Source organism: Myotis lucifugus, unplaced genomic scaffold, assembly GCF_000147115.1.
Source record: "Myotis lucifugus unplaced genomic scaffold, Myoluc2.0 scaffold_137, whole genome shotgun sequence".
NCBI classification, from domain to species: Eukaryota; Metazoa; Chordata; class Mammalia; order Chiroptera; family Vespertilionidae; genus Myotis; species Myotis lucifugus.
In genome coordinates, this window is record NW_005871185.1 from 2,360,081 (window position 1) to 2,375,130 (window position 15,050).

Below are 15,050 nucleotides of genomic sequence, written 5' to 3' on the forward strand. Positions count from 1 at the left end.
GGAAATGTAATGGTCAATTCATTAGAAAGAAACATCTGAGAAAAAAAAAGAAAAAGAAAAAAAAAGAGGGGGGGGGGGAGAAAAAGAAAAAAAAAAAGAAATTACTATCCAAAGAACAAATGAATCTGAACAAGAAAGTGAAAATGAAGGAAAAGAAAAAATGAATCTTGTAATATATAAATGCTGTTAAATTTAAATTAGATAAGGACAGAATAACTGGAAACGTTTAAGACCCTCCCCCCAAAAAATAAATATTCTTGAAATAAATCATGCATAGCTATAAGAGAAATTCTAAACCCAAAGCACTGTAAAAAAAATCACTAAAAAAGACTTGTTTGACCTGGCCTCCCCCACATTGTCACAAGATGGCCACAAGATGACCGCACCCATGTCATCACAAGATGGCCGCTCCCACGTTGTCACAAGATGGCCACCACAAGATGGCTGGCAAGGGAGGGCAGTTGTGGGCGATCAGGCCGGCGGGGGAGAGCAGTTGGGAGCAATCGGGCCGGCAGGTGAGAGCAGTTGGGAGCAATTGGGCCGGTGGGGGAGAGCAGTTGGGGGCGATTGGGCCGGCGGGGGAGAGCAGTTGGGGGCGATCGGGCCGGTGGGGGAGCAGTTAGGCGTCAATCAGGCCGGCAGGGGAGCGGTTAGGAGCCAGCAGTCCTGGATTGTGAGAGGGATGTCCCAGATTGGAGAGGGTGCAGACCAGGCTGAGGGACACCCCCACCCCATGCACGAATTTTGTGCACCGAGCCACTAGTATTAGAAATAATAAGGGAACTTAAGTATAGATACAGTGGAGATGTGAATGGTAAGAAAATACTATAATTGTTTTAATAAAGTCTTACAAATTTGGGGAAAAAAGAGCATATAACCTCAACAATAGATGGATGCATATGAAATTCACAGAATGTCAATATTAAATGGCAGCTTCCAATTCAAATGGGGTATATAAAATAGGATATACATATGATTCTTATATACATAAAAATTTTTGTATGATTTTAAGTATAATTTACTTATCTGTAATTATTTAAGGATATGTTAAAAATGCTGTTCCAGTTGTTTGTAAACCACAAAACCCTATCTCTCAAAAAATGTTAAGCCATACATATGATTGGAAACTGTGGAATGGTGCTTTGAGTATTTATAAATTGGTAGCAATATTATACAAACTTCTATGAAAGCAATGACAATAATTAATATCTTCATTATCCATATATTGTAAGCATAGTGATTGATATTCTTAGTATTAGTGGATATGATCCATTAATAAAAATTTATCATAGCTGGCCCAAAATTTGGTAAAAGTTGGTCAAACTTTCATTTACTTTCTAATTTGCATCACTGGAATACTCTGGGGATGTGGTTGAGCCAGGTGTAATACTTCAAAGAGGGCCTGAGGTCAGCTCCATTGGTCTTCTGTAAATTCAAGGGTATTTTTACTAGTAAAGATGATGGACACTGCAGTCATATCGTTATTAATAAAAGAATCAAGACCAGGCTTCTATATTTATAGGTATAAAATAGCATTTTCAGCACCTAGCTTCAGATTAAGCTATATTAACTCATTTATTTTAAATTATGGAAAAAATCCCTTTTATGAGGACTTTAAGTGGTATGGCAATAATAACAGAAAATTACATTTAGGCTATATACATTTAAAAGTGTTTGGGAGTAAAAATACAACCTATCCTATCTAATAATAGACAAACATGGTAATTGACCGTACCTTTGCTATGCCTCCCATTGGCTAATCAGCACGATATGCAAATTAACCACCAACAAAGATGGCAGCTAATTTGCATACTGCGGGCAGGACGGGACAGCGCAGCCACCAGCACGAGAGCCACCATCCAGGCCCCTGTGTGCAACCCCAGAAGCCGCCTGCCTGCCGCCAGTGATCGGATTCAATCCCCAGCTGCAGGCCGGCCCCAGAAGCCCCAGAAGCCACACAGAAAATGGTGATCGGGGGGAGATGGGGATCCCCTGCCCAGGCCTGATGCCTCTGGCAGAGGCATCAGTCCTGGGCAAGGGGTCATTCCTGCAATCGGAGGGTGATGGAGGTCAATGCCTCTAGCAGAGGCATCAGGCCTGGGCGGGGGATGGAGCTGGAAATTGGAGGGGTCTGGGGGTCCCCTGCCCAGGCCTGAAGCCTGGTCCAGAGGTGTCAGGCCTGGGCAGGGGGCAGAGCCAGCAATCGCAGGAGTCTGGGGGTCCCCTGCCCAGGCCTGATGCCTCTGTCCGAAGCATCAGGCCTGGCAAGGGGCCTATCCAGTGATCGAAGGGTGATGGGGGTCGACGCCTCTGGCCGAGGCATCAGGCCTGGACCAGGGTGGAGCCGGCGATGGGAGGGAGATGGGGGTCCCCTGCCCAGGCCTGACTCCTCTGCCAGAGGTGTCAGGCCTGGGCAAGGGGCCCATCCGGTGATGGGAGGGTGATGGGGTCGACACCTCTGGCTGAGGAGTGAGGCCTGGGGGAGGACGGAGCCAGTGATCGGGGGGAGATAGGGGTCCCCTGCCCAGGCCTGAAGCCTGGGCCAGAGGAGTCAGGCCTGGGCCGGGGCGGGGTGGGGGGGGCAAGCCAGCGATTGGTGTGAACTACAGAGGAAACACCTTTTCTGACCGCTCATTGGCTAAGCTCCCTGTATGCCACTGGTAATATTCTTAGTAACTTGGGTAATAAGAATCCAAAAAGGTGATCTAGGATTTTTCCACCACACTCCTGGCTAAAAAAACGAAGGTCCACTGCTGGAGGGCTAAGAAATGTCATATCCTGCCCTAGCTGGTTTGGCTCCATGGATAATGCCTTGGCCTGCTGACCATAGGGTCTGGGTCCAATTCTGACCAAGGGCATGTACCTAGGTTGCAGGCTCCTCCCTGGCTGGGGCCCAAGTCAGGGCTCATGCAGGAGGCAACCAATCAAAGTGTTCCTCTCACTTTGATGTTTCTCTCTGTCTTTCCCTTTCTCTTTCACATTCTCTAAATTCAATTAAAACATATTCTCAGGTGAGGATAAAAAAAATAATAAAGAAATTATTGTTATATGAAAGACACATCTTGAAAATGCCTAAAGAAAGTTGTTATTTTTTCATGGTGAAGGGACTGGAGTCTGTGTTGATGAAAACACCTTGTTGGCTGCGGTGACTGACAGTGGCTGCAGCAGTGGGGTGATGGGGCTGGTGCCTTCCCCTGATCAGCCCGGTCACCTCCCACAAAGGGAGGCCAGACTGTGGCTTAGGCCCACTCCCCAAGGGGAGCAGGGAGCGGGCCCAAGCCATCACTAGGACATCCTCTGAGGGCTCCCAGTATGTGAGAGGGGGCAGGCTGGGCTGAGGGACACCGCCCCCCCCAGTGCACAAAATTTGTGCACCGAGCCCCTAGTCCTATATAATAAAAGCCTAATATGCAAATTTTCTCCTCTACTGTGAATTCGACTGGGAGTTTGACTGCTTGCTATGACATGTACTGACCATCAGAGGGCAACACGGAACATGGCAGGCGTTGGCAGTGCAGTGCTGGCAGCAGGTGGCAATGGAGGAGCTGCTGGCCCCAATGGGCCCTGACAAGAGTGGAACCATGGCTGAATGGTGGAGCAGGTGAGTGGGTGGTGCCAGGCAAAGGTGGGTGCTATCACCCTGCAGATAGCGACTGGCGGTGATGGGGAACCGGGGGCCCAGGTGCTACCCAGAGCCTAGAGGTCAGCTGGGACCTGCACTTCCACAACAGATGCTTGCACTTTGATCACTGGCTAGACCTAGGGACTGCACCGTTCATGAATTTCGTGCACAAGGCCTCTAGTTAAATTAGAAAAAAAATTAATGATGAAATTTGAATATTTGCCATAGAGAAATATTATATTAAATATGTATATAATTCCCTAAGATTATTAATTTCTACCAAACAGTTGTCATATTTGGGGTATACATTTTAATATTAGAGTGTCAGGAAAATATGTCTTATTATGCCTTTTATTTTTAACTAGAGGCCAGGTGCACAAATTCGTGCACAGGTGGAGTCCTGCCAGTCTGCCCTGATGGGGGCAGATTGGGGCCAGGCCGGCCAGGGGGGAGGATGCGGGAGGTTGGCCGGCTGGCCCCACCCCCAATCGGGCTGGTTGGCTGGCCACAGTGTGCATCATAGCGACCAGTTGTTCCAGACGTTCCAGTCACTTGGCTTTTATATATATATATATATAGATGTGAATGCTATCTAGATTGACAGGATCAAAAATATCCAGATAAAGGTAAATAAATTTTAAATATTAATTTATATTTAAAATATTCTAATATTTCAATTTATAATTTTATACTTATTTCTTATTATATGTGGATGTATATATTTATGAGTGTATGTGTGTATTACATGTGTAGTAGAGCATATATGTGTGTTACATGTGTGTGTAGGTGTAACATTCAGCAAACTCTTATATCCAAAATTATGACATGTGTGTTTATGTATGCATGTGTATTACATATGCACATGAAAAGTGGTATGTGTATTGTATCATTAGATGAAACATATATAAAATTCTTGTGTCCATTAAGCATTAATTAAGTAACATCTTACAGTAAATATTGCTGGTAAAACATGTTTAATTAATATGTTTAATTAAAGTCTAGCTATAAATGTTTAACTGTGATAAGATCTTTGACAGCCATGGCTGAGATTGCCTACACTACTTTATTTATTTATTTATTTGTTGTTGTTTGTTTAAGATGAAAAGTTTATTTGCTCCAGTATACCAAATAGGATGCAAGCACTGTTATGGCAAATATACAGAAATACACAGGTCAACGTAAAACAGTAATTTAGTTTAAATGAAGGGAAATCTCTTTAAATGTTATGACAACCTACTCCCAAGAAGAATCTTTTCTTTAGTTAATTGTACATTTCAATAAACTAAAGGGTAACAGATTAAATGGAGGTTACTGTGTGAACTTTTCTTAAAAATAAAACTCCAACTCTATTAATTCATGCCAGTTAAACACTATAATTGTTAAATAAGCACAAAAGGAGATCAAGGAGTTAGCTACATTTTTTGCTTGAACAGTGCAGATGAAAATGGTCTCTTACAAATACAGCAGGCAGACAGTTAAGACTGATCTAGAACTGTACTAAATTTCAGTCTCAGTGCTGTCATTGTGCTGCCAGGTAAATGCTCATTAGCATGGCACATTTTGTTCCATGATATAGTTTAATGCTAAGACAGATCCCAATTTGTTACAGATACACATAGATTACTATTGCTTGTTTTCTTTCTAAATATATATATATTTAAAAAGGCAGTATACATCCGCATACAAAGGCAGGTTTTCCCAGGAGGAATTTATAGGAAGCAGTCTGGGGTGTGCCAGGTAGCAAGAGGCTCCCCAGGAGGAAGTGCTGAGTCAGACTGAAGGAAGTAATACTTTAGTGTCATCTAATTCCATAATAGCTGCCTGGTTCCCACAAGATAATGGTAATTGGGTGCACTGAAAATGGAAACCACATCCCCATCATGACCACAGTTGTATGCCTCCATTACAAGTTGGTGAGTGCGAGAAACCAGTGTGAGACCATTGGCATGATTAAATGTTTCAGAAATGTCCTGTCAAATGTGTGGCCAGCACCACATGGTGCAATACCCCATCCACTCCATCATCCGGATCTGACCATAACACATCACACGTTGGGCCCTCGTGTGGAACTTCTTTTTTAAAAAAACATATTTTATTGATTTTTTACAGAGAGGAAGGGAGAGGGATAGAGAATTAGAAACATCAATGAGAGAGAAACATCAATCAGCTGCCTCTTGCACACCCCCTACTGGGGATGTGCCAGCAACCAAGGTACATGTCCTTGACTGGAATCGAACCTGGGACCCTTGAGTTCGCAGGCTGACGCTCTATCCACTGAGCCAAACCGGTTAGGGCTCGTGTGGAACTTCTTGTAAAGGATCCAGCCTCTGACATGATCCAGTGTATCTATGGGTGGAGAGAGGCCACCTTGGAGCAGAATATCTGTCCCTCTATTAAAGCTGTAAGCGGAAGATAATCAAATAGATCTGTAAAATATTTCCAAACATTGGCATTTCCATACATTCGTAGGCATTCATCTTAAAAGCCATATGCCTGGGTAATTTGACGGCTTTCGTGGTTCCCTCTCAGTATTATAATGCGCTCTGGATAAGGCACCTTGAATTGCTACAAGAAGAGTCAAGTCTCCACTGAATAATACCCTCCGTCTACATAGTGGCTCATGAGCATAGTCTGGTGATTTCCCTCCAATTCTAAAGAGTTCCATAAGATCATGGAATTGACCAGGCATATCTCCACAGGTGGTAACAGGACAAAGAGCCTCCTGCACGTTTGAATCTTTTGTTAACATTTCCTCAGCCTCTTCGCACAGCGTCCGCACTTGATTCTCCTTCAGCTGTACACTCTTCATTGCTCAACCAACTGGTCAGCTCCCTAGTAAACACCTGGTCGTCCATGGCAACCGATCCCCATCCCTGCCGCAGCTCTCCCCCCTTCCTTTTCCTCTCTCCCCTCCCCTTTTACCCCCTCCCCTTTTACCTCCCCCCCCCCACACACACACACATGCCACCACTGCAGGAGCTCTGAAGCCCCCCCAGCCAGTCCATGCTCTGCTCAAGCCCAGCGGACAACCTGGGCGCAGGGCCTCCAGGAAACCCCCAGCTGTACTCGCCCACAGGCCCAGGAATCGCTGAAGGGGTGGGAAATGTGGGGAGAGCAGCCCCTTCCTGCCCCACGATGGCCACCCACCGCCCGCAGCCTCCCGCTGGGGGCCTCTCCGGGGTTCCTCCCCTTCTCTCTGGGTTTTTCTCTCCATACCAAAGGAAAGCCACTACAGTTGAGTTATCCTTCACCAATTGTCATTAGTCCATAGTTATGTCATAGTCAAGAGAAAAAAAAAGGGAAATTGTAAACGAGAAGTCCCAGAAGAAAAAACCAGATTCCCCTTTTTGTTATAAATTGGGAGAAAGGGGTCTGATGTGAATGGGTTGCTGGTTTTGTGATGCTTGGTTACTAAAGAACTACATTAGAAATAATACGCAAAATGATGAGGACTTTATAAAGGTAGATGATGTGTACAATGGAAAGGTTTATATAATATGTAGTATTTTAAAAGCAAATTTTATTCTAACTACATAGAATTTAGAAATCTTAAACAACAAAGAATGTCAGAAACAAAAATGCAAAGATCAAATAGAAATTATAAAACAAGAAACAAAATTGTTCCAAAATCTCAACGCTCATAATCTATGAGTGTAATGCTAAACTAATAAAAACACTAATAGATTAATAAAAATGCTAATAAGTGGTAGCAGTGATGTTTTTAGTTTTTAGTTTTTCATTTGTGTGCATTATTTTTAAAGCCAATCAAATTTATTTAAATATATATTAAGTTACTTTTAATAACTCATAGCTTAGATTAATGGTCTTTATTGTTTCCAAATACCTTCACCTGGCTATGTCAGACTTTAATTATGATTTAAGTAACAGTGGACTGATTAATTCAATCAGAATATAATACTTACAGTATCCAATTCTAGCAAATTCAGTGTAAAGGAATTCTTAAGAATTATATTTAAACTAGACCAGTGCACAAAAATTTGTGCACTAACGGCCAGGGGGATGTCCCTCAGCCTGGCCTGTGCCCTCTCACAGTCCGGGACTCCTTGGGGAATATCCACTTGCCGGCTTAGGCCCGCTCCCCAGGGGATCAGGTCTAAGCTGGCAGTCAGACTTCTCTCTGGAAGCCCGGAAGCCCTCAGGAATGTCCGACTAATGGATTAGGGGAGCAGGCCTAAGCCACAGTTGGACATCCTTAGTGCTGCCAAGGAAGTGGGAGAGGCTCCCGCCCCCACCACTGTGCTCACAGCCTGTGGCTGAGCGGAGCTTGCCCTGTGGGAGAGCACTGACCACCAGGGGGCAGCTCCTGCATTGAGCGTCTGACCCCTGGTGGTCAGTGTGCGTCAGTGACCGGTCATTCTGCAGTTAGGGTCAATTTGCCTATTACCCTTTTATTATACTAGAGGCCTGATGCACAAAAATTCGTGCACTCCGGGGGTCCCTCAGCCAGGCCTGTGCCCTCTTATAGTCTGGTACCCCTCGGGGGATGTCCACCTGCTGGCTTAGGCCTTCTCCCTGGGGGATCAGGCCTAAGCCAGCCTTCAGACATTCCTCTGGCAGCCCAGGAGCCCTTGGGGGATGTCCACTTGCCAGCAGGGAGCAGGCCTAAGCTGCAGTCGGACATCCTTAGTGCTGCTGAGGAGGCAGGAGAGGCTCCCACCACCACTGCTGTGCTGGCAGCTGGCAGCTTGGCTTCTGGCTGAGCAGAGCTCCCCCTGTGGGAGCACACTGACCACCAGGGGGCATCTTCTGCATTGAGCATCTGCCCCCTGGTGGTCAGTGTGTGTCATAGTGACCAGTCATTCTCAGTCATTCTGCTGTTAGGGTCCATTTGCATATTACCCTTTTATTATATAGGATAGGATCATCTGTATTCAAAAACACTACTTTAGGAAATATAATTCTATCAAAATTCATTGAGAGCAACTGTAGAATCAATTAAGTAAATGCAGTTAAACTCAAAAGAGATAAATCACATTTACTCTAAAAGACAGATAACACAGGCAAATGTCCTGCTGTGATTTTGGGTGCTTAGGGTTTGGCTGCTTTGAAAGCTGAATGAGACCTGCTGTGACTCTGGATCCCTGAGACCTCACAGCTTAATCCTCCTATTCCTTTGAGACCCAAAGATCCAGGGGACCCTCTGATGCTCTAGGGCCTGTGGTCAGGGCTGGTGGGAAAGAGCAGAGCCAAAAAAGCCACTACAGAAAAGCTGGAATTTAAACTCTACTTGTCAGTTATGTTTATTGTGACCATTTTCTTTTCTTGGCCCATTGAGATTTTTCTCAGTCAATAGAGCTGCCAAAACAAAAACAAAAACAAAACACACACACACACACACACACACACACACACACATGAGTAACAACAAACCACTCTAGAACCTTTTCTCTCATGGGAGTTCAGTTTTAATTTTAAAAAAATGTGGATCTTTCTAATTCTTTTCAAGGTCTTGTATTCCATACTATCTTTCCCAGAAACTTTTTTTAAAAAAGCCTTGAAAATAGAGGTAATGTCTGCCTCAGAGCAAAGGGCAATTCTGTTTACTACACAGTAAAGAAAGATCAATTTGCCTAATTTTGGAATTTCTCTCCTATAATGCAAGTTATCATTTGGGCAGGCATCCATCTGGGCTCATCCTCATCACTCCAGTGGCACTTGAAGGGCAGGGGAAAGTAACACACACATGCCCATGCTCATGCTGTTTGCTTTACCATCTATACTAATAAAAGGGTAATATGCTAATTAGACCGGATATCTTCTGGACAAAGCCATTGGTGGCAGTGGCCAAAGCAGAGGTGGTTAGGAGTGATCAGGCCAGCAGGGGAGGGCTGTTAGGGGCAATCAGGCCCACAGAGGTGGGGGGGCAGTTAGGGGTGATCAGGCTGTCAGGGGAGGGCAGTTAGGGGGTGATCGGGCCGGCAGGCAGAGATGGTTAGGGGCATCAGGCCGGCAGGCAGAGGCAGTTAGGGGTGATCAGGTAAGCAGGCAGGTGAGTGGTTAGGAGTCAGTGTTCCAGGCCAGGCTCAGGAACCCCCGCCCCTGTGCACAAATTTCATGCACCAGGCCTCTAGTACATAAATAAAATCCTTTGTCTCTGATCCAGGAATATCATGTCTTCTCCCAGCATCTATGGCAGCTAACTTGTCAACTTGCAAGTAAGGTATAATATCAGACTTTTACAGTTCTCAATATTGAACTAAATTTGCTTACAGTTCTTGACATTAAATTAGGGAAGCTCCTGGTGTGGTGGTCATGTTTGTCTCTTGGTCTGAAAAGGGGCTGATTACATAAGGTATTTGATTCAGTTTCAACAATTTTTGCACTTATTTGTGTGTTCTTCCTCTATAACTGTTTTACTTCTACAAAATTTCTACTTAAAAATTTAAAAACCAGCAGAGGTCAGAGGTAGTGATTAGAATACTTCAGATTTCCAAATCAATAAAATACATTTGGAACTAATTATTCATAACTCAGATAAAAAGAAAAAATAATTGAACATTATTAGCCAAAAGATAAGGGAAATGGAAGAGAGATCCAAGAGTTGCTTCACATATTTTGTCCAGTTATAATTTTTTAATATTTAAGGGCTAGTCTGGTACAACGTTTTTCATCATGACTTGAGGCAGAAGTTCTTTAGCAATGTTTTAAAGTTTTTTTCTATATATTTAAGAATATCCAGTATAATGTACCTGGATATATTTAGTTACATATAGTTATATATTTATTACTAAAAAGTGGGCCTGCCTTAAATTTTATTTCCTAGAGCTCAGCCACCATGGCTTAGTGGTTGAGTGTCGACATAGGAACCAGGACATCATAGTTTGATTCCTGCGTGGGTCATATGTTCCCATTTTCTGGCTCTGTCCCCAGTGTGAGGCATACAGGAGGCAGCTGATCAAAGATTCTCTCTCATCATTGATGTTTCTACCTCTTCCTCTTCCTTCCTCTCTGAAATCAATAAAAATATGTTAATTTTTTATTTGTTTTTAACAGATAGAAATTGGTGAACCATAGCACAAATCTAGTCTGTTGTTATGCTCTAGTTGGTTTTCACAATTTAAAAAAAATTTGCTTTTAAGATTTAAAAATTAGATGTTTCCACATAGAAACTGAGCTTATTTCTTCTCTTGAAAACTTTGGAAAATAGACAACTATTAAATGGCGACGATAGAGCTATCAGGTATCTGATTTAGACAAAGCAGGTGTTAATTAGCTTGCTGCAGTTGTCTATCTGGTCTTTTCTACTAGTGTAATCAATTTGATCCCTTGGTATTTGGGAAGCTACCATTTAATATTTATGGTTCTGTAATGTATAAATGAAGTTATTTTTGTATATTTTATAACATTTCACCTTAATTTTAAAAAATAAATGTCCAGTTAATTCCTGGAGTTTATCAGGCTAACAATTATATAATCTGGCCCTAGCCGGTTTTTCTCAGTGGATAGAGCATCAGCCTGTGGTCTGAAGGGTCCTAGGTTTGATTCCTGTCAAGGGCTTGTGGCCCGGGGTTGTGACTTCATCCTCAGCAGGGGCTGTGCAGGAGGCAGCTGATTAATGATTCTCTCTCATCATTGATGTTTCTATATCTCTCTCCCTCTCCCTTCCTCTCTGAAATTAATAAAAATATATTTTTAAAATTATATAATCTATGAATATTTATTATTTTGCTTCTTTTAAATTGTTTAGATTTAATAGCATTAAAATGGTTTTTAATAGAGAAAATCATGAGTTTATGCTTATACTTCTAATTTGAAACTTGGATTGCAGGATCTTAACATTTTTAATTTTATACTTGAGTTAAATTTTTTTATGTAAGAAAGTTTTATTTCTAAATATATTAATAGTTATATATTTTCTTTATCCTTTATTAAACTCATATATTATTTTTAAATAAACAATACCAATATAACTGTGAAAAATACCAAGTTGAGATTAAAATATCATTATGGTTCTTTTTGTTTTTATATTTCTACATGGATATATAGTTAAAACACAGATTAAAGTTACTTAATGCAATTATTATATATACACAGTTATTAACCTGATAGACAGTAAGCTTGTTTTTGATGTGGGGGGATTACTTTTTTTTATAAATTATTACTATTGAATTATGCAAATAATTTTTATGGTTCCAATTAAAACTATACCAAGATACATTCATTAAAATCTCATTTCCATCCTGAGTTTTCCACACTGTCTTTCCTCTCACCAAAAGGTAGCCATTTGGTTTAAGTTAATGAATAATAACATTAAATAAATTAATTTTAGTTTTTATTTTTAATTAAGATGATATATATAAATTTATATTTACATGTCTGTGTGTATATATGTGCGCAAATATATCTTCTAGTAATATAATTTTAAAGGTGTCCCAGGACCACAAATTCTAATACAGTGAATATAACATGGTCCTTACAGGCAAAGAAAAATATAGTTTTGGTGTTTCCATAGCACTCTGTACCCACCTTCATGATAAAATTTAACTATCAGATTGTAATTTTTGTTTAGTTTCTACCTCTTCACCTATACTGCGAGCAATGATAGGCAGGAATGGAATTTTACTCAACCCTGTCACCTCAGAATTTAGCAAAATGTTAGGTGCCTAGTATGTGGTCTTAGATTGCTTGCAGATAAAGTGATCCCTGACTAACTTCAGCATAGGCCCGACTTAAAGATCAATCCCTAGAACTTGATTTTTGAACCTGCACCTTGATTTCTAGCACAGAATTTTCAGTTCCTATTATCTTAATTTTAGCACAAACTTTCTGTAAACTAGTAATGTTTTCTTTCTCACTTACCATTTTTACTCTCTGGGCTGGGTGGTGAAACCCTCCCTGTTGCTGCATAAAATAGAACTTTCCAAACGAGTGACTAGCTTCTACCACAATTAACTACTGTGGGGCAATGTGGGTTCATAAAGGCTAAGCGGATCACAGCTTTCAAATCACTTAGGGGATCTTGTGAAAATGCAGATTCCTATGAAGTAAGGAAAGCCGGAGATTCTACATTTCTAAGAACTGCCAGGGGAGAACCATGCTACTGATTTGAAGGCCATCCTTTGAGTAGCAAGGTAGCAGATGACTCACTTCACACACACAATCATCCATTCCTTAAACATTATTTCATTCTACCATGTGCCAAGCACCAAACTAAGAAGCTAAAGAGCAATGTGACATAATTCTTGCCCATGAGAAGCCCCAGTCTAGTGTGGCAGCAAACACAATAACAAATAAGTGCTATAAATGATACGACCATTAGCAAAATGAGAAGACAAGCCATAGACTGGGCGAAAATATTTGCAAAAGACATATTTGATAAAAGATTGCTATCCAAATTAGACAAAGAAATCTTAAAATTCAACGACATGAAAACAACTGGATTAAAAAATAGGCCAAAGTACTTAACAGATACCTCGCTAAGAAGATACACAGATGACCAGTAAACATATGAAAAGATGTCAACATCATATATCATTAGGAAATTGCAATTAAGACAGCAGGAAACCAGTACACATATCAGAATGGACAGAATCCGAACACTGACACCATCAGTTGCTGGTGAGGCTGTGGAGCCGCAGGAACCCTCATTTACTGCTGATGGGAAATAACACGGTGCAGCACTTTGGAAGGGAGTTTGACAGTTTCTTACAAATCTAAGCATATTGTCATCCTATGATCCAACAATCACCTTCCTTGGTACTTGCTTGAGTTGAAACTGATGTCTGTACAGAAAAAACTGCGCACATATGATTATAGCAGCTTCTTCACAATTGTCGACATTAGAAAACAATCAAGGAAATGAAAACTTGGGCACACCCAGACAATGGAATACTATTCAGTGCTAAAAAGAATTTTAAAAGACTACATACAGTATGATCTTCCAACTATATGACATTCTGGAAAAGGCAAAACCATGGAGACAGGAAAGGGATCCGTATTTGCCAGGTGTTTGAGATGAGGGAAGGATGAATAATAGATGGAACAGAAGATTTTTAGGGGAGTGAAACTTTCTGTACATTATTATAATAAAGGATACATGTTGCCATACATTTGTCAAAACCTAGCAGGCTGGAAGAGGTTAATGGGGGGAAAAGGAGCACCTATGTAATCCTTTCAACAATAAAGAAAAAAAAAAAGAATACAGCAAGAGTACATCTTAATGTAAACTGTGGACTCACTGATTGTAACAAATGTACCACTCTGGCACAGGATGTTGATGACAGGGGAAGCTGTGCGTGTGTGGGGGCAGGGAGCATATGGAAATTCTATGTACTTTCTCTTCAGCTTTGCTGAACCTAAAGCGGCTCTTTTAAAAAATGTGTGTGTGCTTTTATAGATTGATAGATATGATCAAGCTAGAGAATCAATTCTGGGACCTAGAAAGGCTTCATTGATGGACAAAACAAATTATATATATATATACTTTTTTTAAAACAGTGTTTGAGTGTAAGCACAGGCATTTGTCTGGACAGCCAATCCAACTCTTGAAGAAAATGCACCAGCAAGTACCCTCCTCATCTAGCAATTAGGACCATCTCCACAATTAATTAATTAAGTGCTAATGGGAGACAATGAGCAACAGTGAGCAATAGGGGTCCCTTTCTGAGACTCTTCCTGCTCTTCCCTTCAAAGTCTTTTATTGGGACCTTTATTGTAGATAGGGTCCTGCATCACCAGCACCTTGCCCTTGTCCCATGTCCCCGTCAGACTAGCCTCTGCACTGAGAAACCCACATCAAAATCATCTGGGGTGCGCTGGTGGGTGGCTCAGTTGGTTGAAGCATTGCCTCATATAACAAAGGGTTATGGGTTCTATTCAGGACACATACCTGAGTTGCTAGTTTGATCCCTGGTTCTGGGGGGCAGGGGAGGGGGAGGCAAGTGATAGACGTTTCTCTCTCTCTCTCTCTCTCTCTCTCTCTCTCTCTCTCTCTCTCTTTCTCTCTCTCTCCCTCCCTCTCTCTCTCCTCTCGCATTGCCTCTCTCTCCCTTTCCCCCCTCCCCTCTCCCTTCTACTCTCCCTAAAAATCAATGGAAAAAACATCCTCACTCCACAGGTGAGGATTAAAAAAATCAATAAAGCCCTAACCGGTTTGGCTCAGTGGAGAGCGTCAGCCTGTGGACTCAAGGGTCCCAAGTTCGATTCCAGTCAAGGGCATGTACCTTGGTTGCGAGCACATCCCCAGTAGGGAGTGTGCAGGAGGCAGCTGATCGATGTTTCTCTCTCATCGATGTTTTTAACTCTCTATCCTCTCCCTTCCTCTCTGTAAAAAATCAATAAAATGTATATTTTTAAAAATCAATAAAAACATATCCTAAGGTGAGGATTAAAAAATTAATTTATCTGGGGTGATTTTTAATGTGAGGATTCTAGAGCCATATGCTGAATCTCTAAGCAGAATTTCTTA

The 15,050-nt window shown here is 41.8% G+C and overlaps 1 pseudogene; it reads right to left on the minus strand.

The window, feature by feature from the left end:
- Positions 1-5,331: 5,331 nt before the first annotated feature.
- On the minus strand, positions 5,332-6,477 carry LOC102432013 (annotated as a pseudogene).
- Between the last annotated feature and the right edge of the window lie 8,573 nt (positions 6,478-15,050).